The 25622-nt window shown below is 48.4% G+C and overlaps 1 long non-coding RNA gene across 1 annotated transcript; it reads right to left on the bottom strand.

The window, feature by feature from the left end:
* Positions 1–17968: 17968 nt before the first annotated feature.
* On the bottom strand, positions 17969–23280 carry LOC138545549 (uncharacterized). Its single transcript, XR_011290830.1, has 2 exons — positions 23182–23280; positions 17969–18388 (listed from the first exon to the last, which is right to left on the bottom strand). It is a non-coding gene; the product is annotated as an uncharacterized lncRNA (long non-coding RNA).
* Positions 23281–25622: the final 2342 nt, after the last annotated feature.

Genomic DNA, 25622 nt, shown 5'->3' with positions numbered 1-25622 from the left:
AGTTTTTAGGGTGCGTACCTGTAGGCAGAGAAACAAATAATATTTTAAGAATAACAAAAGGAGTTACATTTAAAAGACAGTAAATCTAGAAGGAATAAGTTAATCTTAAAGACAGTTCTGAACAAAGGAAGCAGTGCTCACAAACTCAGTCACTTTTTGAATTTTCAAGACATTCTGGAATTTGCCTTTCTTCAAATTCAATGATTAAGTCTTGAGTGATGTGACGTCCCAGTTAGTTGTAGCGCATGCGCGAGCCTCGTTTGGGACCCACGCATGCGCAGGTTAATAAACCGCGCTCGTGCGGGCAGTTGCCGCTGGGATGCGTAGCAGGCAGTATCGCGTCCCGTGTCTCTCTGAATGTGTGCGTGTGCGCATGTATGCATGTGAGCCACCCGAGGCACGGGTGGCTGTGCAACAACTGGCAACGAGGCGGGATACCATCGCAACGTTCGCTTGATGAACACGGCGTGTTTTACATCGGCGACGCTACACAGTGGTGAGTCACGGACCCGGCGGGAACAAATCCATGGTGCCCTAGCATCTGGTATGCAGCAGTAGCGGCCTGAAAAGGTGCTCGTGCGCTGCTCATACCACATTCACAGAATTTTTGGAACTCTGGCAGTCCTCTACAACCCAGAGGACAGCCAACATCGCAGAGCTACCGAACAAAGGTGGCTGGACAGCTCAGCTGGCAACAAGGAAGACACACAAAGCTGGAGGAGAGCAATGACATGCTGAATTCCACCGTACAGTAACGGGAGGTACGTACGCTGCCCACCCAAGTCAGGTTTGCGGCCTCTGAGCCATAAGGATGTGTCTGTGCGACCTGTAGACATGGCGGGAAGTGACGGAGAGGTGGAAGCGGCGACTGTGGTGGTGAAAGCACAACAGGGGTCGTTGTTACCCATGCAGGAGTTTGATGTGTCCGGCCCCCCTTCGAAGTTGGCCCCAAGATGGTTGCTATGGATAAAAAAACTTGATATGTACTTTGCAGCGACTGGGATAACCAATGATGACGCAAAGAGGGCCACTCTTTTGTACTCAGCAGGCCTGGATGTCATACGCATATATGAATCCCTGAACCTGCAGGTAGTGACCTATGATGCTGTCAAAACTGCTCTGGAAAATCACTTTATACCACTCTCTAACGTCGACTTTGAGAGGTTTCTCTTCTGTGGCAAAAAACAGCGGGAGGAGGAGTCACTGGATCAGTTTTGCGCTCGACTGCGGCTCATGGTGACCACCACGTGCCGATGGGACAATGAGGAGTCGATGATCAGGAATCAAGTACTTCAAGGGTGTAGCTCAGGAAAACTACGAAGGCAAGTGTTGAGGGAACCGGGCTGGACTCTGCAACAAATCCTAGACAGTGGAAGGACCTATGAACTGGCGGAGTCGAGAGGTGCCAAGATGGACGCAGCAGTGCGCCCTGGGAAATCGGAAGAGGCATTTGCTATCAGTAAACAGACTGCGTCGAAAGACAAGTGGGGTCAGAAACGACAGGAAACTCGTTCCCCGACAGGGTCTGGATCGATCTGCCAGTATTGCGGATATGATTTGCCCCATTCTGAGGAGTGTCCGGCCAAATCGAGGTCATGTGGCCGGTGCAACGGACCAGGACACAACGCCCGTATGTGTCGTGCCCCAGCTCCCGTGCCAACACAGAGGGGCCCGGCCAGGGTACGTGGAGGTGGTTCGAGAAGGCAGAGGAGCATTGCGGCTTTGGATCAAGAAATGCAGAGACTTCAGCTAGCTGAAGAGGAAGAAGAAGAGGAAGACGAAGTATTTTTCATCTCGAGCATCGCTACTGGGGCAAAGAGCAAAAGACAGCCCAAATGTGTCGTGAACATTCAAGGGGTGCCGACACAAGTGCTAATTGACACAGGGGCCTCAGTATGCGTGCTGGCCTCGGAACACTACCAGAAGATTCCTGGCCCTCCCGCGCTGGACATTTCGACGGCGAGGATTTTCACGTTTGGGGAGACACTCGCTCCCCATCAAGGGTGTGTTCGTAGCGCCTGTATCCAGGGGCGGAAAGACCATAAAGGCCCGGTTCTTCGTTACTGATGTGAGTCCACACTCTCTACTCAGCTGTGCGGCGTCCGAAGCCCTGAACCTGGTTCACTTTGCATTAGAGGTCTATCAGGTGGATATCGAGACACTGCTGGACAGGTTTGCGGGCATTTTCGAAGGAGTTGGGAAGTTGAAGGTGCCCCCGGTTCGTCTGCACATTGACGACACGATCAGACCAACAGCTCTCAAGCACAGGCGTATTCCGTTTCATCTGCGAGAGAAAGTGGAAGAAGAGCTCCGGTCGCTTGTCAGTATGGACATTATCGAGAGAGTGGAAGGACCGACGCCCTGGGTCTCGCCCATTGTGGTGGCGCCCAAACCGAAACAGCCTGGGGCGGTGAGAATTTGTGTTGATATGCATCTCCCCAACGCCGCGATTAAGAGAGAGAGACACTTAACGCCGACCCTCGATGATATCATTGGGCAGTTGCAGGGGGCGAAATTGGATCTACGGGCGGGCTATCACCAGCTGGAGCTCCACCCAGACTCTAGATTCATCACGACCTTCACCACACACGATGGCCTGTATCAATTCAAGCGCCTGAGCTTCGGCATTTCATCGGCCGCCGAAGTCTTCCAGAACACTATTAGGGGGGCGCTGGCAGGCCTCAAAGGCATCTTGAATATGAGTGACGACATTTTGGTGTTTGCCGACTCAGAAGCCGAACACATGAAGAGGCTCGAGAGCACGCTGAAAAGGTTGAGTGATCTGGGACTGACCCTACACCGTCAAAAGTGTGAATTCTTTAAAGACCGGATAGGGTTCTTTGGATTTATTTTTCACGCCGCTGGAGTGTCAACGGATCCAGCTAAGATCAGAGACATTCGAGAAGCCGCGGCATCATCATCCCCCACGGAGGTAAGGAGCTTCTTGGGGATGGTGAATTACTGTGGGCGCTTCATCAAGGGTTTGGCTTCCTTGTCTGAACCCCTCAGGGCGCTGACCAGGAACGACGCCGTGTGGAGGTGGGAGAGCAAGGAACAGGAGGCATTTCAGGCCCTCAAGAATGCTCTGTCCGATGGGGACACCATGGCGTACTTTAACCCCTCCGTGAAATCGGAAATAGTTGTGGATGCCAGCCCCGTGGGTGTTGGGGCAGTACTATTGCAGCCTGATGAAAGGGGGGACATGCGTCCCATCGCGTATTATTGCAGCCTGATGAAAGGGGGGACATGCGTCCCATCGCGTACGCAAGCAAGGCTCTCTCCAACACCGAAATGCGATATTCGCAAATTGAAAAGGAGGCGCTAGCAATTCTGTGGGGCTGTCACCATTTTCGACTGTACATCCTGGGCAAGCCTGTCGTAGTGGTGACGGACCACAAGCCGCTGCTGCCTATATTGGCGGGGGTATCTTCGAAGCCGCCGCCCAGGATCGAGAGGTGGATGTAAGCCCTAATGGAGTATGGGGTTCGACTAATTTACAGGCCGGGAACCAACAACCCGGCGGACTATCTCTCACGACACCCCAACACAGAGAATACGGACAAGGACAGTGGTGTGTCCGACTGCCAAGGTTTGCTCTGTCAAGTGGTGGATGGTGCGCTACCGGTGGCCCTGTCGAGGCTGGCTATAGCAACGGAGTCATCCAAGGATGAGGTGTTCGGCATCATCAAGGCGGCCGTGAGAAGTGGCGACTGGAGAGAGGTGCTGCGCAACAATTCAAGGCGACAGTCCGATGCCCAAAAGGACCTGCAGGCACTCTGGAAGGTGCAGGACGAACTGTCGGTCTCAGATGATGGTTTGATCCTAAGAGGGAGGCAGATCGTGATCCCGCAGGCGTTAAGGGGGCGCGTGTTAGAGCTGGCGCATATTGGGCATCAAGGGGCCGTCAAGACCAAGGCGAGACTTCGGCCCAAGGTCTGCTTTCCTGATTTGGAGGGGATGGTGGAGAGCTTTGTGAGAAAGTGCTTGTTGTGTCAGGCAGCCAACCCAGGAGACAAGGCCCCACCTATCAGCTCTATGGAACGGAGCGAGAAGCCGTGGGGAACCGTCCACGTGGACTTTGGATCGACGGGTCGAGGCATGTATCTTCTGGTGGCGGTGGATCAGTGGTCGAGGAATCTGGAGGTGGAGGTAGTGGAGTCCACAGCGACGGAGTTTACCACAAAGGCCCTAGACAAAATGTTTGCCGCGCATGGATTCCCAGAGATACTTTGCTCGGACAATGGACCGCCGTTTACCGGCAACCAGTTTGCCCATTATCTCCAACAGAGGGGGATCCGTCACCGCAGGGTATCCCCGCTGTGGCCTTGAGCGAACGGAGAGGCTGAAAGGATGATGCGTACCTTGAATAAGGTACTGAGGATTTCCGCCAGTGGGGGTGAGGACCTTCTGAAAAAGCTTGTGGAGTTTCTGCGAGAATATCGCACCACGCCTCACCAATCGATGGGGGTTGCCCCTGCGGAGGCGCTGTTCGGGCGTTGCCCTCGGGGAATGATAACAGAAGTGGAGGGCAGGAGGCCAGGTGTCATAGACAATGACAAAGTCCGAGAGGAGCGCGCCGTGCGCAATCAGAAGGAGAGCGAGAGACGAGGACTGCATGACACCGAGGGGTGTGTCAGTGACTCTGTGTTGGTTCGGAACCGACACCCCGAGGGCAAACTGTCTCTACCCTACGAGCCTCGCCCGTGGAAGGTCACCCACGTTAAAGGAACCATGGTGACAGCGGCCTGTGACCGCTGCACTGTCACCCGCAACAGGTCTTTCTTCAAAAAAGTGGACACTTCACCGGGGGCCACAGGTCTAGAGGAAAGGCCACACCAGGACACTATCCCCGAGGCCCCAGTCGAGGATCACACCAGGGACATCGCCCCTGCGGACGTCAGTAACAGTGGGACTGTGCCAGGCACCTCGAGGTATCCCGTGCGGAGAGACCGGAGACTGCCGGCTCACCTCAAGGATTATGTCCTGGACTCCGGGGACTGAGCGGATGTCTCCAAGGGTGGTTCCCAGTGATGGAAGTATCCAGTTTGTAATTTATCGGTTTTGCGTTGTCAGAGCACCATGTTGTTGAACTGTTTTGTTGATGGAAAAAATAAGGGATGTGACGTCCCAGTTAGTTGTAGCGCATGCGCGAGCCTCGTTTGGGACCCGCGCATGCGCAGGTTAATAAACCGTGCTCGTGCGGGCTGTTACCGCCAGGACGCGCAGCAGGCAGTATCGCGTCCTGTGTCTCTCTGAATGTGTGCGTGTGCGCATGTATGCATGTGAGCCACCGGAGGCACGGGTGGCTATACAACAAGTAATATGCTAGGCGAAAGGTCTACCAAGAAAGGAACTACATGAATGCAGTGAGCTAGCAAGCATTTCTTTCTTGAGCCAGCAAGCATTTATTTCTTAAACAGTTAAAAGATGTCGCTTGGGGCAGAGGTAATACAGGTAATTGGTGGAAAAAGGGTGTCATATTGTATTTCTGATACTCTGAATGTGAAGTGATACTAATGTTTAATTTGTATACAGGGTGCTGAACCAAGAAGTCAGAAGGGCTCCTGTGTTGTTTGTTATTTTCTCCAATTCCCCTTTCCCTTCCAGACTAGACAAAACCGCATTGTGAATACATTCACTGAAGGTGCAGGAAAGTCGGAGGGGAAATGTTGGGTTTAGCAGTACCTACGGATGGGCACCGGTAATACTGGTGCCAGTGATTCAAGAAATCGATCCCATGAAGTTCTATCGGAATCCATAGAATGAGAACTTACCATCTTCTTTGCTGGCTGTAGTATCCCGGTAATACCAGGATATTGGGTGGCGGAGACAGTAGGGGCAGTTTGCCAGTACCCTGTCAGAATTACCAGCGGGGTACCTGCAAACTCGTAATGAGGGCCAAAGTGTCCCAGCAGCGATGCAGTATCTGGCCATCTATAGTATAGTAGAATGGTAGGGAAGGAGATGGACTGAAATAAGGGCTGGGTCTGTCAATCAACAGAGCCAAAGGGCCTAGATGGGAACTTCATGTGTTCATGGTGGACAGTGAATGCGGAGCAGTAAATGGGGGTCCAATTTGCCTAGCAATGTCTAATGTTCAATAGGGACCAGGTTTCTGTGACCTTCCTTGGTAGAAGTCAAGTGGGATAATAAGGAATATTGGGTAATGGGCTCGATATAGAATCCTGTGCGCTCTTTACCACTCTCAAGTTATGAATAGTGTATCGGCAGCAAGTGCCACACTCCCTACAAATCACCTACTATGATTTGCTATAAAATACACAGAAGAATTGAAGATCAGGGAGGGCAACTCGGGCTCTGATTAAAAGTTAAACAATAACCAACATATATTGTCACACAAATCTGTAGTGAGTACAACAGTACAGCCTTATCCAGACCATAGGCATCCCAGTGCCGGTTTATCCAGGCCTATCTATAACAGATGTCAGGCACCAGGTGGGAAGTGGGATAATGTATTTTTTATTTTAATTTTGTTGTTTAAAGCATGGTCCTAGCTCGAAAGCAGTGCAGCACCGTACAGAGTGTGGGTAGCCGCATTTGGGCTGGCATCTTTTAACAGTAGCATAGGACTGTGAGGTCTGTGCGTCGTTATGTGCCTCCACAGGAATTAGTCCTTGGTCAGGTATGGTTAAAAGAGCAGTGTTGTGAGAGATTTGTGAAATTGGAGAATTTTGGGGGCATTTTGACATCGAGATCCAGAGGCTGAGGTGCATGAAAAGAGATGGATTGTTTGAGGGTCCTATCTTTGCGGATGAGTTGTGATTCAAGCCAGTTGGTCGATTTGCTGCTCAAGTAGTGTGTGTCACCAGATATGTGGAGATTAGCTTCCAAGCATGATAGTGTGCTACTTGCGACTGCTTTGTAGATGATACATGCAGTCTTGAACAGTATCCTGACTTGTAGTGGAAGCCAATGTAGTTTGCGTAGGATGGGGTTATTCGTTCAATTTTCTGTGCACCCATAATAAGTTGTGCTGTAATGTGGTGGACTGCTTTTAGGGGAGCCAATTGATCAGCTGGGTGCTCTGTCAGGAGAGTCTTTCCCCCATCGATATGCAAGACCACAGGGCCTCCACTATGGTCCGGACGTCCTGTGGCAGGATAAAGGGTTTGATTTTTCGAGCAGTAGATATTCTGTTGTAGGTTCTTTGGGGCTTCTTGGCTATGTGTTTTCTGGAAGGACAGATTGCTGTCAATGGTGAAGCCTGAGGATTTGTCTGAGAGTTGTGGACCAAATCTTTCTAGGCGCATTTCATTGAGCCATTGTTGGACAAGTTGTTTTTTGCGGGCGGACCGATGAGGACAAATTCAGTCTTGGATGGGTTTGGTTTGAGATAGTCAACATCCAGGACTGGATGATGGCTAGGTAATCGAGGAGACAAATGATTTCCTGAGCGCTGGTTACTCCCCTGTACAACTGAGTATCATCTGTGTATTGGTGGTTTGCTATATTGAGGACTTTGAGGAGAGTGCCCAGAGGCTCCATGTAAAGGTTAAAACAAATTGGTGAGAAGACAGAGCCTTGGGGGACTCTGCAGGAGACGTGCAATTGGTTCAAATGTAATGAGTTTATCTGGAAAGCCGGCTGACTGCATAAGAGGTAGGAGGTTAACCAATTCAGGATAGTGCCAGAGAATCCCACCCTGTCAGCAAGGAGGGAGAGAAGGATGTGGTGGTCGATGGTGTCGAATGTATCCAAGAGGTCAAGGAGGACGAGAAAGCATGAGTCGCCCTTATCCATGATTTGGAGATTTGGAGATCATCATCCACCACCTGGATAGTGCCTGTCTCAATACTACAGTTTGGGTGAAATCCTGACTGATAGTCATTTAGGAGGTGGAGTTGTTCTATTCTGCGACTAGTTGTCCAGCAACTACTTTTTCCAAGATTTTTCCAATAAACGGGAGATTCGTAATGGGCCTGTAGTTGGCCAGGTCATCTGGATGTAGGGTTGTTTTTTTCAAAAGAGGTCGTATGAGACAAGTCTTGAGGGTGTCTGGGAATGATCCTTCTGCAAGGGAGGCATTGATGATGCTGATGAGCGCACTGGGCACCGGCCCTGTCTATTGTTTAATTCGGTCATGCCAAACACAGGTGTGCAGCAACCTGGATATCGAAGCCCCTGTTGCAAAGAAGGTGGGCATATAAAAGGTTGGACTAGTATTACAACCATTCTGCTATAATTGGTAGAAAAGGGAACATACTGTTTAGGAGCTTCCAGAATAGGAAGTCAAGTCATACAGTATATTCCATGAAATGAGGCACATTCTCCCAAACTAGGACCCACAGGGATGGGACAGCTCGTCACTTATTGTATAAGGGGGCGACTGGTTAGTGTGGTCACTGAAATGAATTGACTGTCCTGTGACTTGTGCTTGATTGCTCGGACATGAGCCTTAAGGCATCATAGAGACAGGTGTTATACTGGCCCAGGTTGCAGCACACGCCTCATTTGGCAGATTATTGTGGTGCGTTTGAGGCTAAAAAGCCTACTTCCTGTGAGTCTGGACAGGTGTCCTTCGATAAAGCCTGTCAGTGTCACCCTCAACATTTCAGACTTAGAATGTCTTTGTTTTAACCCGGAATTAAAACACTGAACCACTCATCGAATGGTAAAGGAATAATTTAAAGAGTGAATGTTAAACAACACTGGGTAATTGTGGGGGATTGCTGCATGCATTTGTTCTTAGAATACAACTTCAAGATGACCTTGCATGCTACATGGAGGAAATGGAACCATTTACTCTGAAAAAACTTTGATGGATATTATGCCTTTGGCAGTTATCACTCACACAGGGTCCAAAAACACCTCAAAATATGCAACACTTGTTTGTTATTGGTTGTAAACCAAACAAACTATCATCTGTTTTGGACTCTATATTATGGTGCAAGGACAGATTGGCTAATAATGGACTTTAAAAATCCCATCTGGCACTTCAAAGAAAGCTTTAAACCTTTGCAGATGTACAAAGTATTGCTTTTAAGAAGGCGTTGACATGCTATTTCCAATGTTTTGCCCTGGGCCCATAAATACTGGCACACAAATATGATATATATATTGTTGCTACTGGAAGTAAGATGATGCACAATGTAATGTAAATGGACTAACTACATTTTGTATACTTGGCACAATTGCCACCTTGTATAATCTCATTAAAGGTAACTGGAAATACTCTGGACGTGTGGGCTGATAATAATGTTTAGGTTACTGGGGATGAACATGCATGATTATTGTGGCTTTATTGATTTTGCTGGTACCAGATATGTGATTTTGAGCATTTGTTTTTAAAAGGTTGTTTATTTATCTTTTTTATGTTTTTTGGCATTTACTCAAATAAAGCATATTGATTGATTGTGTTGCTGTACCTGTCACATTGGGCAGGTCTCATCGTATCAGTGTGCTCTAGTGTGTGCATTTGAAAGTGTGGTTGAATGGTGCTAGCTCAGCTCCCTCACAATCTACAGCCAAATTGCTCTTGCTTTTCAGAGCGGTGTGGCGGGAGCACACGCTCCTCCTATAGTGTGGTATGCTTAATGTAGCCTGGGCTGTGAACCACGAGAGATTAGCCAGAGATGTGCCAAGTGCTCTCTCTGCCAGCCCCTCACGGTGATTTGGCACCGGGCTGCACAAGCAGTGCATGTGGTGCGCAACCATGTCAGGGAGCATAGACACGTGGAAGTAAATGCTGCATTGTCCCCCAACCCTACGCAATGAAGGAGTCCCAATACATAACTCTACCCTAGACCTGCAAAGGGTAGGAGGGGGCATGGCATGAAGACCCCACTCCCTCTTAATCTGGGCCCCACAGTGTCATGCCTCCCCTTCCTAGGTTGTGCAGGGGAAATGAAATACCCGCCAGAGTTGTTTGCCTCACTCCATGAGCAGCCACACACTACTACTAAGCAGAGAGAAAAGACCAGAGTGAAAGTGGGTGATTTGTTGGCTGAATTGCTGATATTGGCATGAGAATCATCAAAGAAGGTGGCATTTGCCTAGGTGGTTCTCATTGGATGCTTTCGCCTTTCACCTTTTCTGATTGGTTTAGCCACCCTGTATATTTATTTATTTATTGGGTATTTATAATGCGCCAATACACAATGTGTTTCGAAGCACAACAAGACAAAAGGGTGGGGGAACAGGGGGGAAATGCAAAAAATGATCCCATTAGGCCTGTATGCTGTATAAAGGGAGCAGGGAAGGCAAGAGCATGTTCGAAGAAAACTGGTGGGACATTCCTCTGAGCTTGGAGCACTATGACCAACCAAGATCCACGCCAGAATGTGAGGATGGAAAAGCGGACACTTTCCTCTCCCTCTCCAAAACGGACAGGTCTCCCAGGCAGATGTTTGCATTCTAGAGACCTTCCTATCCTGCTACCATCAAGATATATCCATGGCTGTACATTGAGGGGGTTGTTGGCCCATTGCAAAATGATCCAAACCTGCAGGTTGGGACTGAAAAGGTCCAAGGAATGGAGACTGACATTTCTTTCTTAGATTCTGCTTGACTGGGGAAAGCAACAGCCCCATGGGGGTGGTTCTGTGCTCTTGTCTATATATTTTCCCAGGAAATTGAATTTGTATATGCCTGCACAAGAGTTATTGGAACTGTTTACGTCTTTTACATCCAAAGTCTGCACCTAGACTGTTATTAAATCTGCCCCAAGGACAATGATTTGTGTATTGTGACCATCTGCATTAAACTGCTTCGGATGGATCCCTAACATCCCAGCCCAGTCGAGTCTATGGTGTATAGTCATCAGGTTTCCATCCCTAAAGGTACAGGACATACCCCCCAGCCCAGAGCAACAAGAAGATTGACATTTGGGATTGGGAGCACACGTTCAGGTGAAAGGAATGAAGATGTCAGACAAGTTCTGATGGGAATTTGTTCACCTTTGCACATTTTTTCATTGCTAGTCCATGCTTTTACCTCACGTTCAGTACCAAAAATACATAGTTCTTATTACGGCATCCCCCCTTTATTTTGCCCAGAAACTTCTGTTTGCACTTACTTCACTAGACATGTACTGTGTCATGCCTTTACTTTGCCTGCATCTTCACATTGTGAATTGATGTTGTTAAGGTTGGTTTAAGGTTAGTGTTGGGGTCAATGGGTGGCACGGGGGAATAATATGGAGTAGCAAAGAAGGGTCTCCCTCTATAATGAGGAAGTGAATTCTAGGAGAGGTGAAAGACAGACGAAGTAAAGGTATGGAGAAGTAAAAGTGTCAAAGTAAATGTATGGTGAAGTGAATGCACGCAAAGTTAAGACATACATACATTAATATAAGGCTTTGTACACGGCTAAGAAACTTGACCCTTATATCTGCACCTTTTCCATGATCTTTCTGCCGACGAGGTGGGGAGAACCCTTACAAAAATACCTTATACAATTCTTATAAGTAGCTTATAAGAACTTGTGAGAAACTAGTGGGAGCTTTGGAGCCATGATAATAACTTTATAAGAGTTTATAACGCCAAAATAATGACTGAATTCTTATAAAACTTTATAAGTTTGAAGTAGGATTTATATAAGGTCTTATAAGGTTAAAATAAGATGCTAATGTGAAAATCTGTAATAATTTATTGTATAGGGTGTTATGATGTGAAGGGGCTCCCCTTTCAGATGACCCACCCAAATGTACAAAATGCCCTTCACCCACATTGGATATGCTAGGCAGGGCAGGATTAATAAAAGGGCAGGGTCTGTGCATGATTAAACCCTTTGTACCAGCCTACTGCATGTATCTCATCATTATTGAAGAAGCGATGGTTGCCACAAGCCTTAGAATGTTCACCCTTGCCTGAAATCACGTGTTTTTCACCCTTAAACACTACAGGGCACACTCAGCAACAAGATAGACAACCATGACGTGTTCTCTCTATTAAAAAAATCAACAAGGGGTGTCCTGGGAGTCCCTCTGCCAGACATTAGTCCTGGTTACATGAGAATTACGCAGAGTCTTTAGCTCACTATCTTTCACAGAGAAGAAATATCCCAATCACATCAGTCTTTGTCCTGCCCTGGGGCAGTCCAGCACCGAAACGCTAGGCAATTCTCATCTGAACAAGAGTACCAACAGCAACCCCAGACCGGTGTTTCGGTCTGGTTGGACCTCATCAGTAGGTTGGAGCTTGTTGCCCGCCACCAATGGGTAAACTTGCTTAGCCCCCGCCGTTGGAGAGGCAGAGTTTATAACGGGGAGTTGGGGAACGAGGGGAGTTCTGGGTAAGGCGCGAGAAGCGCCGGTTATCATTTGTGAAAGTGTAATAAAGACGTGTTGAGAAATCCCTCCGTGTGCGCGTCCTCCTTTCAGGCCTCGTCAGAGGCAACAATGGCGACGAAGGCTGTCCGTGTGCACAACGGAGTCCTCCTTTGGCAATCCGCCTTATCCTTCCTCGGATGTCCGCCGAGTCTCCTTCTACTCCCCCTCCTCCAGTACGAATAACGGCAGTCCGCCGCGTGCGCATGGGCGTTTTCGCCGAACTCCTCTCCTCCTCCATCGTCACGCCTGGGACGGCGTTCCAGACAGCTGCACGAGCACTGGGAAGTGCGTATCTGGTCCTGGCAGTCCGCCAGGTCCGCTCCAGCGACGCGTGCCAGTGATCCCACCCGCGCCCTCCGGCTGCACCTCTGGCCTCTTTCTCTGAAGGGCCCATCCTTGTCGCCGGACTCTCAAGTGAGTGCAAGTCCACGCTCGCCTGCGTGTTAGGCCTACACCAGCGTACGCCATCGTCTGTGGCGCGGTCACCAATCCGGCCCGGAAAACTGAGGCAGCATTTGGACTGACTGCACGCCCGCAGGCTCCCACCACCCAACAACATGAGCAACCCTGTGTCCAATCCGGGATCCCCCCAACTGGCCCGCGAGACAAAACCAATAAAGCTGCGATTACCCCCGCCATTCACAATGGCGCCCCAAGCCACCAAGGGGCTGAGATGGACTGACTGGATGGAAGACTTTCAGCACTACGTGCGGGGGTCTGGCGATGGCGACTCCCCCAATATCAGGGACATCTTCCTCAATCTGGTGGGGGGGGGGGGATAAAGACAGTTGTGAAAACGATCCCCGCAGCCCAACAAACCACATTCACGAATTTGATTGGGGCCCTAGACAAACTCCTTGTTATCGAAGTAAACCGCGACTATGAGCGGTATCTATTCAACAAATGCACCCAATTGCCACATGAGACAGTCGATGAATTCATAACCCGCCTGAGGGTGAAGGGAGCACACTGTCAGTTTGACACATTTTCCCTAGAAGAAGCGATAAGGCTGAGGGTCATAGAAGGGTGCCTGTCCCCCGCTCTCAAGAAACAGCTACTGAAAAAAACCCTCACCATCCCAGAAGTCAGCGAGCTTGCTCGCATACATGAGAGGGTTGATGCACAAGCTTCATCCATGAGCAACACTGGCAACCCCAAACATGACACCAATGAACTCGTTGCAGCCATACAGCCCCCTCGTCAAGGCAACAGAGGGTCGCAACCATACAGAGCGCCAGCTACGCAGGTTCCGTGCCAACAGAGACAATGCTACCGCTGTGGGATGTCCTTCCCACACTTTGGGTCATGCCCAGCTCTATCCCAACGATGCACAAACTGCGGAAGAGAGGGACATTTTCACTCTGTATGTAGAGAAGGCATACCATTTTCTCCAATGCGCCCCCAAGCGCCCGCCAGGACGCCTCTCCACTCGCCGTCCCCACAATACAATCAACCCAGATACTACCAGCAAGGGCAAGGACAGAGGCGATACGTCAGAGCCATCGACGAGTAGCAAGCACAGGGGTACCCACCACAGGCAGACCAGGCCAACCAAGCCAGATATTTCACGGATGAGTATTACTACCCACCAGCAGAATATAGGCCTGAAACATTCTACCACGACGAGCCGGAAGCAGCATACAACACTCCATATGATCAATTCGACCAGGACAAATATGTCAATCTCATACTTGACAACGAAGAGGCCAGGGAAGCCCCCAAAATCCTGATCAAAATGGGGAACTGCCAAACAATTCATGGTCGACTCAGGCGCTACTGTTAATATCATGGGCGAACAGGACTACGCTAAAATACCAAACCCGCCAATGCTCGAACCATCACACTCGAGAATTTTTCAATGGGGAGCTGCCACCCCCCTGCAGACAGTGGGGCGGTTCACGCAACGGCTCTTTTTGAATGGGCGGCAAGTGGACACTACCATTCACATCATCCGCTCACTTGCCAGAAGCCGATGCCTTCTCAGCTATCACACGGCATCCCACCTGGGACTGATTGAGATACACGTAAAGGCGGGACACCATTACTGCTACCTCGAACAGACTGAATCCGAGAGACTCTGTCGGCACCATGGCATGCTACCAATCCCAGAACTCATCACACAAGGCAACATCACAAGAACATTCCCCAACCTATGCACAGGGCTGGGTAAGCTCAAAGCCCCTCGCATCAAACTCAATATCGACCCCGTGGTAAGAACGGTGCCACAACACCCCAGAAGAGTTGGGCTCCACATGCAGGAGTCAGTGTCAGCAGCCCTCCAACAACTGCTTTCCGATGGGATCATCGAACCGGCAACGGGGCCAACGCCATGGGTATCCCTTCTTGTGGTCGTGCCCAAGGAAGGAGGCAAGATCCGGTGTGCGTGGACATGAGGGTAGCGAACACCGCCATTCAACGGGAGAGGCATCCGGGCCCGTGCGTTGAGGACATGATTGTGCAACTTAACAATGCCCGGATGTTCTCCAAGCTTGACCTAATCCAAGGCTACCACCAGCTGGAGCTACATCCTGATTCCAGGCCCATCACAACGTTCGCGACGCACGACGGTCTTTTCAGATACCGGAGACTGAATTTTGGCATCTCGTCCACCGCGGAGATTTTCCAGGAAGCCATACGCCAGGTCATCAGGCCCATAAGAGGCACGCTGAACTACAGTGACGACATCTTCGTTTTTGGGTCTTCAAAAGAGTCCCACGACAAAGCACTACACGCCACGTGTGCAGCGCTTCAGGAGGCGGGCCTCACACTCAACATCGCCAAATGTCGATTCAGCAAGACAAAACTAAAATTCTTCGGACACATCTTCTCCAGTGAAGGGATGATGCCGGACCCCAACAAGGTCGACACAATCACCAACCTCGGCGAACCACAGCAGGTTGCGGATGTCCGCTCCTTCCTCGGCATGGCGGGATACTGTGCGAGGTACATACCCCATTACGCCTCTCTCACTGACCCGTTGAGGAAGCTACTGCAAAAAGACTCAACCTTTGAGTGGACCCCCGCCTGCTGCCAGGCCTTTACCAGCATCAAACACGCCCTAACAGAAGAGCACCGCCTTGCCTACTTCAATCCCTCATGGCACACGGAAGTGGTCGTTGACGCGAGCCCGGTTGGCCTCGGCGCCATTTTAGCTCAAACCAGCGGCGAAGACATCAACCCCAGGCACGTGGTTGCTTATGCAAGCAGGGCATTGTCAACCCCAGAACTGGCCTATTCCCAGGCGGAGAAGGAGAGTTTGACAGCGGTCTGGGCATGTGAGCATTTTCACAATTTCCTCATTGGGAAACGGTTCACGTTGATCACTGACCACCAGGCATTGTTGTCGTTGTTCGGGAACCCGCACACCAAAATGCCCCCGAGGATTGAGCAGTGGGGCATCCGTCTCCAGGAATACAATTATGACATTATACATCGCCCCGGGGGTGACCTTAACCCTGCTGACTACCTGTCGCGACATCCGGTCGGGTCCCCATTAACCCAGAAAGGCGATGTCGCCTATGTGCAGTACGTAGCATCCAACTCGCTACCTCCGGCTCTATCCCTTGAGATGGTCGCCAACGCTTCGGCTGCTGACCCTACGACAGCCCTCGCTATCAACCTCACGCTGACCAACAAGTGGAAAGACCATCACAGAGCAATGCTGGCCCACCCGGGAGTGAGCAGGCAGGAGATCAAAAGACTGGCGAGGGAGCACAGGGAACTGGCTGTCAAGGACAACAACATTCTTCTCAGAGGGTGCAGGATTGTCATCCCTGCCACACTAAGGAGCGAGGTTGTCCGAACGGCCCATGAGGGGCACAGAGGGGCCGAGAACACCAAAAAACAGCTGAGGTGCCACGTCTGGTTCCCTTTCTTAGATTCAGCAGTAGAGGAATGGGTGAAGAACTGCCATGCCTGCCAGTGCACAGCCCCGGCTGAAAACCCACCACCACTACAGCACACGCAGATACCCGATCGCCCGTGGGAGCGAGTAGCCATGGACTTTTATGGGCCCACGGAAGCGGGTGACTATCTCCTGCTGCTAATAGACGAACATTCCAGATTCCTGATCGTCAAACTGGTTACCACCACAGCGTTTCCCCAAGTTGCAGCGGCGCTGGAGGAAGTATTCAGTGAGTGGGGAATCCCTAAAACAGTCAAGTCCGACAATGGACCACCGTTCTGTGCCACGACTTCGGGGCACTGGCGAAGCATCTGGGTTTCACACACATGAAGATAACCCCCCCGCGACCCGCAAGCGAACAGAATAGCAGAACGCTTCATGGCATCGATTAAAAAGACGATACAAAGGGCCGGGGTCGAAGCAGTCAATCCCCACCAGGCACTGTGTCGACTCCTACGAGACTATAGAAACACACCCCACGAAGCCACGAACAAGACACCTGCCAAGCTAATGCTCCGCTACGAAGTGCGAACCCGCATACCACGCAACCCGTCAAGCGATGGACCGCCTGACATGGACCTACTCCAAAGGGATGCAGAAGCCAAACACAGAGCAAGACAAGATACCGCCACTCGCCGCCACGCAGTGACAAAAGATTTCCACATAGGGGAGGAAGTTCTCGTCCAACAGCCAACGCCCAGAAAGACAGATCCGCGGTTTGCCCCAAGTCCCATGAGGGTAACCGCAGTGAAAGGTACGATGGTGACAGCCGAAGACCAAAACAGAGCTGTCAACAGGAACTGTCAGCAATTTAGACACTATGTCAGACGAGAGGGAACAGAGCTACCTCAGAGACCGTGTTCCCCAGAACCGCGAGAGCCGTGGGACGACCTGTGGACCCCTCCGGTAGGAGATCCTGGAGGGACAAGCCATGAAGCAGGAACTCAGGGAATGTCAGGGCCAGTTGCCCAAGATGAGAGACCACGACGAACCATCAAGAGACCTATGAGGCTTGTTGAAGAATGTTGAGTTGATGTTTGGACATATTGTTCGGGGGTGGTGTTGCCCGCCACCAATGGGTTAACTTGCTTAGCCCCCGCCGTTGGAGAGGCAGAGTTTATAACGGGGAGTTGGGGAACGAGGGGAGTTCTGGGTAAGACGCGAGAAGCGCCGGTTATCGTTTGTGAAAGTGTAATAAAGACGTGTTGAGAAATCCCTCCGTGTGCGCGTCCTCCTTTCAGGCCTCGTCAGAGGCAACAGAGCTGTGCCTCTCTAAGAATAGTGAGCAAGGGGTCCATGTCTGGATTCCCCTAGTAACTTAGGGTGAACACAGATAACACTGGGTGGGTGTACACTACACCCAAACGGCAGTTAAAACTGAAATCATGCAGGCATGGTGGTGCATCCATGCATCCATAGCTCTCACCCACTCGAGTCAGAAGGGCGAATGAAAACACATAATTCCGTTTTAAGCGGCTGAGAGTGCATTGAAGAGAATAGACATATAAGTAGTTTGGCGGGTGAGTGAACACTTTCCGTGGCGGGTCACACCCACCAAAAGCGGGTGAGTTGCGAGGTATGTGCATCAAAAAGGGCAGGTGATGTCAGTACATTGGCTGCCTTTCTAGATTGCTCTACCGATCCGCACACAAATGAAGGCCTGGACGAGACACCTTACCTGTGGTGGTGGTTCTCTGGCAGCAACTCGCCTAATGACTAATCCCCCACACAAACGTGAGATGGGGGTTTAGATTCTATTAAAGACAAGGAGGCGATTATTATGCATTACAATCTTTACTCTGAAACCACAGCAGCAAAGAAAAAACTTTTACAAACAAAAAAGTTTCAACAACAGAACTAGATAAAGTTCAATGTCAATGCATGGGGAACTCCCCAAACCATCATGGAGGATAGGTCATACCCTGCAGGGGACCAATGAGCAGGGACCCTCCTTTATATATGTCCATTACTCTAACGCCAACCCCTCTTTCTGCAGCTGACTTGCACCAGACGCCCAATGGAACGGTTGAACTGCGTAGCGCAGAGAAAAAGGATCCAGCGAAACCGGAGATCTCAACCTTTCCGCAGCCTGAAGCAATGAAGAAGTTCTTCTGGATAGGACTTCTCACCCGAAATCACGCACTCCAGAACTTGTAACTGCGATCCACACTCCTGAGCAGAACCTCAACTCGTACCTGTAAGAACAACAAGCAAGAAGGGTGGGTGGTTGGGAAGAACAACAAACCAAAGAATGTTCTCACTTGAACCACCTGTGTACATGCGTATCACAATTGTCATATCATATCATATCATATCCAGGGTGGGTGGGAGGGATAATAATCGCCTCCTTGTCTTTAATAGAATCTAAACCCCCATCTCACGTTAGTGTGGGGGATTAGTCATTCTATGACAAGACAGGAGGCTCATATTATGCAAGTTCAAAGCCCTTGCATCTCATTAGTAAGTACAAAATGATCCAATATAATAGATAATATAATAAAATTAAAGGAAAGGTAACATTTTTTAAATGCTTTCATTAAATCAATCTGTTGACCAATCAGAGAATTGCCCAAGACTAGGTTGCCCGAAAAGCTGTCTTATAAGGCAAAGTTAAATCCACTGCAAGAAAAACAGGAATGTGCCAAATCCAGCGTTCCTTACAGGCCACCAAAACCCTCTGGTTAAAAGAGGGGAAAACATTGAACAAAGTTTTCCTATACTAATAGGTTAGGACAAAACCATCTGAAATAAACACCTATGTTGTTCAATCAAATATTCAAAACACTTAAATTCGTACCATTTTTGGGGACCTAGAAAGCAAACCAATGAAAACAAACACCTAGCTCTCCTGGAGATAAAGAAAAGTACCCCATAGGGGTGAAAGTCTTATAGGTTCCATCCCATCCATTAAAGGAAGATATTGCATTAGAAACAGGGCATGTCACAGAACTACACTGGGGAACCAAGAGGGAAAGACAAATCTTCAAAAGGGTAAAATGGGAGTAAAAAATCATTTTTATAAATTTTGTAATAGGACAATCCATCCTGAGCGGAGCTGAAAAGCAATAGAATTAATCTACAATTGTCTTCAGACATATGTGTATACTAAGGAGGGAAGTCTTCTGGAGGCAGAAGCAGAATGGAAGAGAGGGCCCCACCTGAGAAGCTAAACCCGTCAAACCGCCAACACGGAGACCCTCAGACCTCCCGAACTCTTGAAGAAGGACTCTGCTACCATGACAAAAGGCAGATATTATAAACCTGATCCTTAAGAGGCCAAACTTGGCAAGAAGAAAAAATGTATCCGACATCCAATCACTACCATTATAGTGATATCTAAACTCCTTTGTAGGTATGCCCGGTGCTTGAACCTTGATCCCTCCTCCCTGGTGGTAAATCCCCTAGCGGATCAAAAGTAACCGAAGGAGGACACCAAATTTCCAAAATCTTAGCAAGACTCTAAACTGCAAAGAACTGATCACTAAATGGTTAAACTGAAGGTGTACACCAGAAGAGGTCCAACCTATATTTCAGCCAATTTGCAGATCTTTGAAGCTCACAGCACCCTGAGCTGGCACCTTACTGCAAACAAACTCTTGTGAAAACCCCAAAGGTCCACCTGCCATGCAGGTGACTATGATAATCAAGTCATCAACCAAATATATATCCCAGCACTCTGGTAATCGTAGCGGCAGACACCGTCTGAAAGTTAATGTATAGACTCTGGAACGCATCATGATAGAGGGTCATAACGTGGATGGGGGATAGTATCACTCCCAGACCCCTCTATCCCACCAAGGGATATTGAGCCTTCCCAAAAGAGGAGAAACCTCCCCCACTTATCCAAAGGAAAAACCTTGCAATCCAGAAAGAAAACTACCCTGAGGACCACATTAAAGCCCCGCTTTACACCGTTAAGAGAAATAAATACCCACTAGCGCCTCTAACCAATCCCCTGACTGGACAGACTCCAGTTAACTTATTGAAATACCAGAGATTAGCACAAAGGAAAGTAACAGACGGGAGGGAAAAGCTCAGTGCGAGTCTGCACTGGTCACCCGCCAGAACTCCTGTAAAAAGGAAAAAACTGAAACCATTGGATACTCCCAGAGGTGTAATATTATGATGCAATCTCCCCCAAGGATGGCAGGAAAACTGAAACCATTGGATACTCCCAGAGGCGTAATATTATGATGCAATCTCCCCCAAGGATGGCAGGAAGGGGAATGAGGGGGAAAGAACTCTGGATAATTATCAATGCCCTGTAAATGCAAGGTTGAGAAGAAATCTGGGACCACTGTCCCCTCAAACCCTGAGGTCTGAGTCACTGTATTCATGTGAGGCTGACTGGCCACTAAGGGAATCAGGGGAAGGAAAAACTAAGCACATTGTCCATAGCAAAACAGTACTTATACAGTACTACGAACCCTCAGGTATATGAGTGGTGCTTAACACTACTACGAGCGTTGTGTGGTGTGAGGTGTTCACTTATCGATCTCAGCTGGATAAAAGACTGATGTAGACCTTTCCAAAATTAGGAACCTGTATCAGAACGGTCAGCACGGATATGAAAACAGCACTCTAAAGAGGTTAAGCAACGCTCATGAGGGTACAGAAGCCTGCGTGTACTCCTCGAGCAGAGGAGAAGTTGCAACACACTGTTAGACGGTTAGCTGAACCATAGGCCAAGCTTTGGGAGGAAAAACATGAGGCAGGCGCCGGGCAAGTTATTATTTGGCAACTCGTCTAACTGATACCATCAAGTGTTTCCAAACACTCCATCCAAGTAAAACATGGTTGCTCAACTTGTCATGTAAAAACTGAACGGTTACCCTCGAGCTGACCCTGTCTCCACCAGAAACCAAAAGAATAAGGAATGTCCAATGGGACAAAAGTAGGGGAGAACAAACGTCCCCACTAAAGAGAGCCTTAAGCCCTACAGACCTCAATAGAGGCATAACGCATCATCTTTATTCTTCCTCATGTTGAGAGAAAATACTGTAGCTTAATCAGCACTGGTATTGGGTGGAGCAATTGAGGTCGGGAATCAAAACCTAAGGAAAGGACTGAGTTGTCCTGAAACTAACTAAGGTAAAGGGTGACAGAATTTTTAACTAAAAGATGAATGATAACACCAGATAGATGGTTAGAGAGGAAGGTACAACCCCATATGGGTCTGTTTACAACCACTTCCACACTCTTTTCTTTAAAGCACTTAATAAATAAAGAATATATAATATATGAAATATATATAAAATATCCAAAGAAGAGGGGTTACGCCCTCACAGGGGACCGAATCCCCGGCCCTTATATAAGCTGATACTCACTGAGCTTTCTGGGCCACTGACAATTCTGAAAAAACGAAAATGTGTTCCAGTCAACACTTAAACATATTGTTTATCAAAGCGTACACTGAGCAAGTGCACCTCAACTGCTCACCCCAGCAGGGTGAGGCAACCAATAGTACACGAGGGAGCACCTCGCAGTAGGAACAAGGCGAAGCCTGAAACCGAGCAGGTTACTGCACGCCTACAAGACCAAACAATGGCGTCAGCCATATGCAGCACCTAAACAAAGCTGCCGACCTTAAGGAAGGAATACACTGAGCAAGTGCACCTCCAACTGCTCGCCCAAGCAGGGCGTGATAATCAGCAGTACACGAGGGGGTAACCTCGCATTAGAACTCAGGCAGAGCCTGAAACCGAGCAGGTTATGGTGCATGCCAGTTAAGGTAATTACCCAAGTTGCCCACTTTAAGGGAGGAAACACTGAGCAAGTGTACCTCAACTGCTCACCCTAGCAGGGTGTGGACACAGCCGTATACAAGGGGACCCCTCGCAGAAACCCCAGGCAACCTTGCCACCGAGCAGGTGACTGCACCTTTCCAGGGAAGATAACCCAAACAAAAGAAAACTGTCAAGTTGAAGGTAGGATACACTGAGCAAGTGCACCTCCAACTGCTCGCCGAGCAGGGTGTGATAATCAGCAGTACACGAGGGGGTAACCTCGCAATAGAATCAGGCTGAACCTGAAACCGAACTTATGGCACCTACAGTGAAGGCAAAGCACATAACTTAAGAAATAAGTAAATGAATAAATAAAAAAAGAAAATAAAATAAAACTGCAGACTGGCAGTGCATCGGGCTCTTGCGCTGGATGGTCAGACTTTGACCTAACAAACCCACAGTCTATCAGTAAACATTCTTTCTTTCCAGCACTAAAGGTAAGGAAATGTGTTGTGTCACCAGGGATACGAAATTACAAACATTTAACAAAACCACATTTTTACTATTAAAATGTTTGTGCTATAATCTTTCTGAAGAAGTCATGAACCAACCAAATGCCCATTAGGAAATCCCTGCTCAACTGAGCAAAAAAGGTGACAATCAAATACCTCCATTGTAAAATACAATTATTTAAAATATAACAATTAAAATATCTAATCTTAAAATGTACAAATAAACATGCGCTGGTCGGCCCGGGTCTTCCTGGATGGGAGACCTGCAGCTCTATATTTGAGCTAACTTGGCTCAGTACTGAAACAGAGGCTTTTGTTACAAACATAAGCCACAGGGGCAGGCCGAACCCAAAGCCTGCAGCACCTGGAATCCCCAGGTGACCATAAATCTGTCAAGGGGCACGAATTCAAACAGGCGAAATGAAGAGGGAACAGTGTAAACAACACTGCTCTCGCGCACGCCGGGAGCGAGTTGATTAATGCACTAGAAACACCTGAGTTTACAAGCGCGAGAAATTTTTAAAGAAGAAATAAATTGGAGAGCTCCCTCGAACTCACAACCTCATGGACTGTAGTCCGAAATTCAACCATTGCACCACTGCTTCAGCTGAAACAGGAAGTATGAGCATAATACCTATTTTCTTTTTGAAAGACACCAAAATGAAACCAACGGCCGCACGCGGCTATCCAGATACATTGTATCAAATACACAAATTCCTTTATAATAAAAGGTAATTAACACATATTTACCATATAAATAATATATGTCATATTCAAACTAATAAAGCCTACTACTGACAAACAATGTAAGACACAACTGAAAGGGGTGACTTAGCTCTGTGGTGTCAGCAGCAAAGAAAGAGGGGTTGGCGTTAGAGTAATGGACATATATAAAGGAGGGTCCCTGCTCATTGGTCCCCTGCAGGGTATGACCTATCCTCCATGATGGTTTGGGGAGTTCCCCATGCATTGACATTGAACTTTATCTAGTTCTGTTGTTGAAACTTTTTTGTTTGTAAAAGTTTTTTCTTTGCTGCTGTGGTTTCAGAGTAAAGATTGTAATGCATAATATGAGCCTCCTGTCTTGTCATAGAATTAATTAACATGTTAGATGAAAGATTAGGAGGACAACAGCACTGTACCCCATGACTTGTAGGTAGGCAACTATCAAGGGCCTGTTCTCTGAGCAATGAAAGTCAGTCTCTGTGACAAATGCCCAGAAGTAATCATGTGGGATCTCATCCTCTGTTGATACCGTCTGCGTGTCACATTTAATCATTCATTTAATGTGCATATTACTTCAAAAAGGAATGTGCGCAGATTCATTTGGCTGTAATGTTGGTTGCACAAGCCACTGTTAAAATCACTAGCTTTGATACATTACATACCCTTTGCAGTGCACAAACTAATACATGAATAAAAAAGATTATTAATGCGCTTTATGTGAATTCTGTCGAGGTTAAATTACAGCGCTGATATTGCCAGTGGTGTTGCTGTACAGTTTCGCATAACTAGACTTTGAAAAGTGTTAAAAGACAGTTTTCTTCGAGGCATTAACTGGGGAGCCTTTGTAATTGCCTTTTCTTTTGACAAGGTGCTGCTTACACTGCGCACAAGGCCTTCCCTCTGACTCAGCACGCCGTCATGTGACCGCCAGAAGCCCCCGGGCCTCGCAGCTGAGTCAAATGAATAACTGGCGCCTTTCCCAGCACTGCCGCCACCGCAAATTCTCAGAAGTGCTCTCCGGCCATACCAGCAGGCACACGCCTTACCTGTAACATTGCTGATCGGCCTTTCAATTTAGCAGGAATCACACTCTTTCTTGCAACAGCAGGGCCCGCGTATCGAGCCGTCATTACTATAGAGGGCAGGCACTGCAAACAAAGACCCCCGCGGACTGAATGTTGCTTCAGCATAATGAGGAGGCGAAACTTCGCAGTGGTTCGCATGCTCAGTAGGAAACAAAATACCTTATCATAATATGTGACAAGGATTAACTGTTGGAGGACAGGTGGTCTCTGACGTGTGGTCCAAAAGCCAGAGAGAATGTGCCTCGGCAGGCACGCCACTGACAGAGCAGGACCAAGCCCTGTCTAAATGACACTCGGGTTTGAATGACTGGCACATATTTACTGGCTTCAAATACATATCCAGTCTCCACCGCCCACAGACGTGCTTCTGCTACTCATTACTGCAAGCCACAGTTATGCTTCATTTAAACATTATTTCTATGAGTCAATAATCGCAGTGACATAGAGACATGCACTCCAGTGACTTGAGGACATTTAGTGGCAGAAAAGAAAATACAAATATAATCAAAGAAAAGCTGTTTTGATAAACTGGCAATTACTGTGTTCAATGTTCTACTACTGCTATTACAATAACTGATACTATTGGCACTACTATTCTTATAGGTAGGACCAGGGGTACCAAGCACCCCCCATGAAAAGCCATCTGTGCCAAAAGTCCCAATACTTTCAATGGGGCTTCCCAAATATCTGTCCATTGGCACACCGCCGCCCCCCCCCCCGGAAAAATAAAAAGTCAGCTGCCCTGAGCGCTACTACAACTACTACTACTAGTAATAATACAGTTACTTCTACTACTTCTACTACCACTATTACTGATACTACTACTATTACCACTACTACTGTCTGTTACTGCCTTTGCTGTAAATTGTCATTTTCGTGCATGCCTGCAGGAGCTGTTATGCCCAGATTCTCCCTCTGTTCGGCTTCACGCACCTCCTGGCAAGTTGGTGCTTACGCCACGTAGTACCATCTTCCAGAATTACCACAGTGCCCAACACTTTACACACATTTTTACTCGAGGAGAGTTGGCAAACCCGTAATCCCCTTAAACTGAGATTCTTTATCCTAACCCAATCTTCTAACTACAGGGTATCCCCACATACGAGCTTTCGCTCCTCAAACCGATGCTTGTTTCTAGATTGGCACAACTCTGCTTTCTAATGACTTCATCATGTCTGTCCATACTCACAGGGCCATATTGTCCCTAACCACTCTGAGGCCATCTTACATATCCCTGTAAATGGTGTAATCCCTGTGCTTGAATGAGGAGCAGTGTGCTATGCCCACAACATGCCCTTAATTGGCAACCGCATGTCAAAATTTGACATCCAGTCCAGTTGGGGTGTCCCTTTTTCACCCTGTTAAACCTCTCCACCATCC

This window comes from Ambystoma mexicanum, chromosome 1q, assembly GCF_040938575.1.
Source record: "Ambystoma mexicanum isolate Mex_15411 chromosome 1q, UKY_AmexF1_1, whole genome shotgun sequence".
In the NCBI taxonomy this organism is placed as follows: domain Eukaryota; kingdom Metazoa; phylum Chordata; class Amphibia; order Caudata; family Ambystomatidae; genus Ambystoma; species Ambystoma mexicanum.
This window is presented reverse-complemented; position numbering and strand designations above follow the sequence as displayed.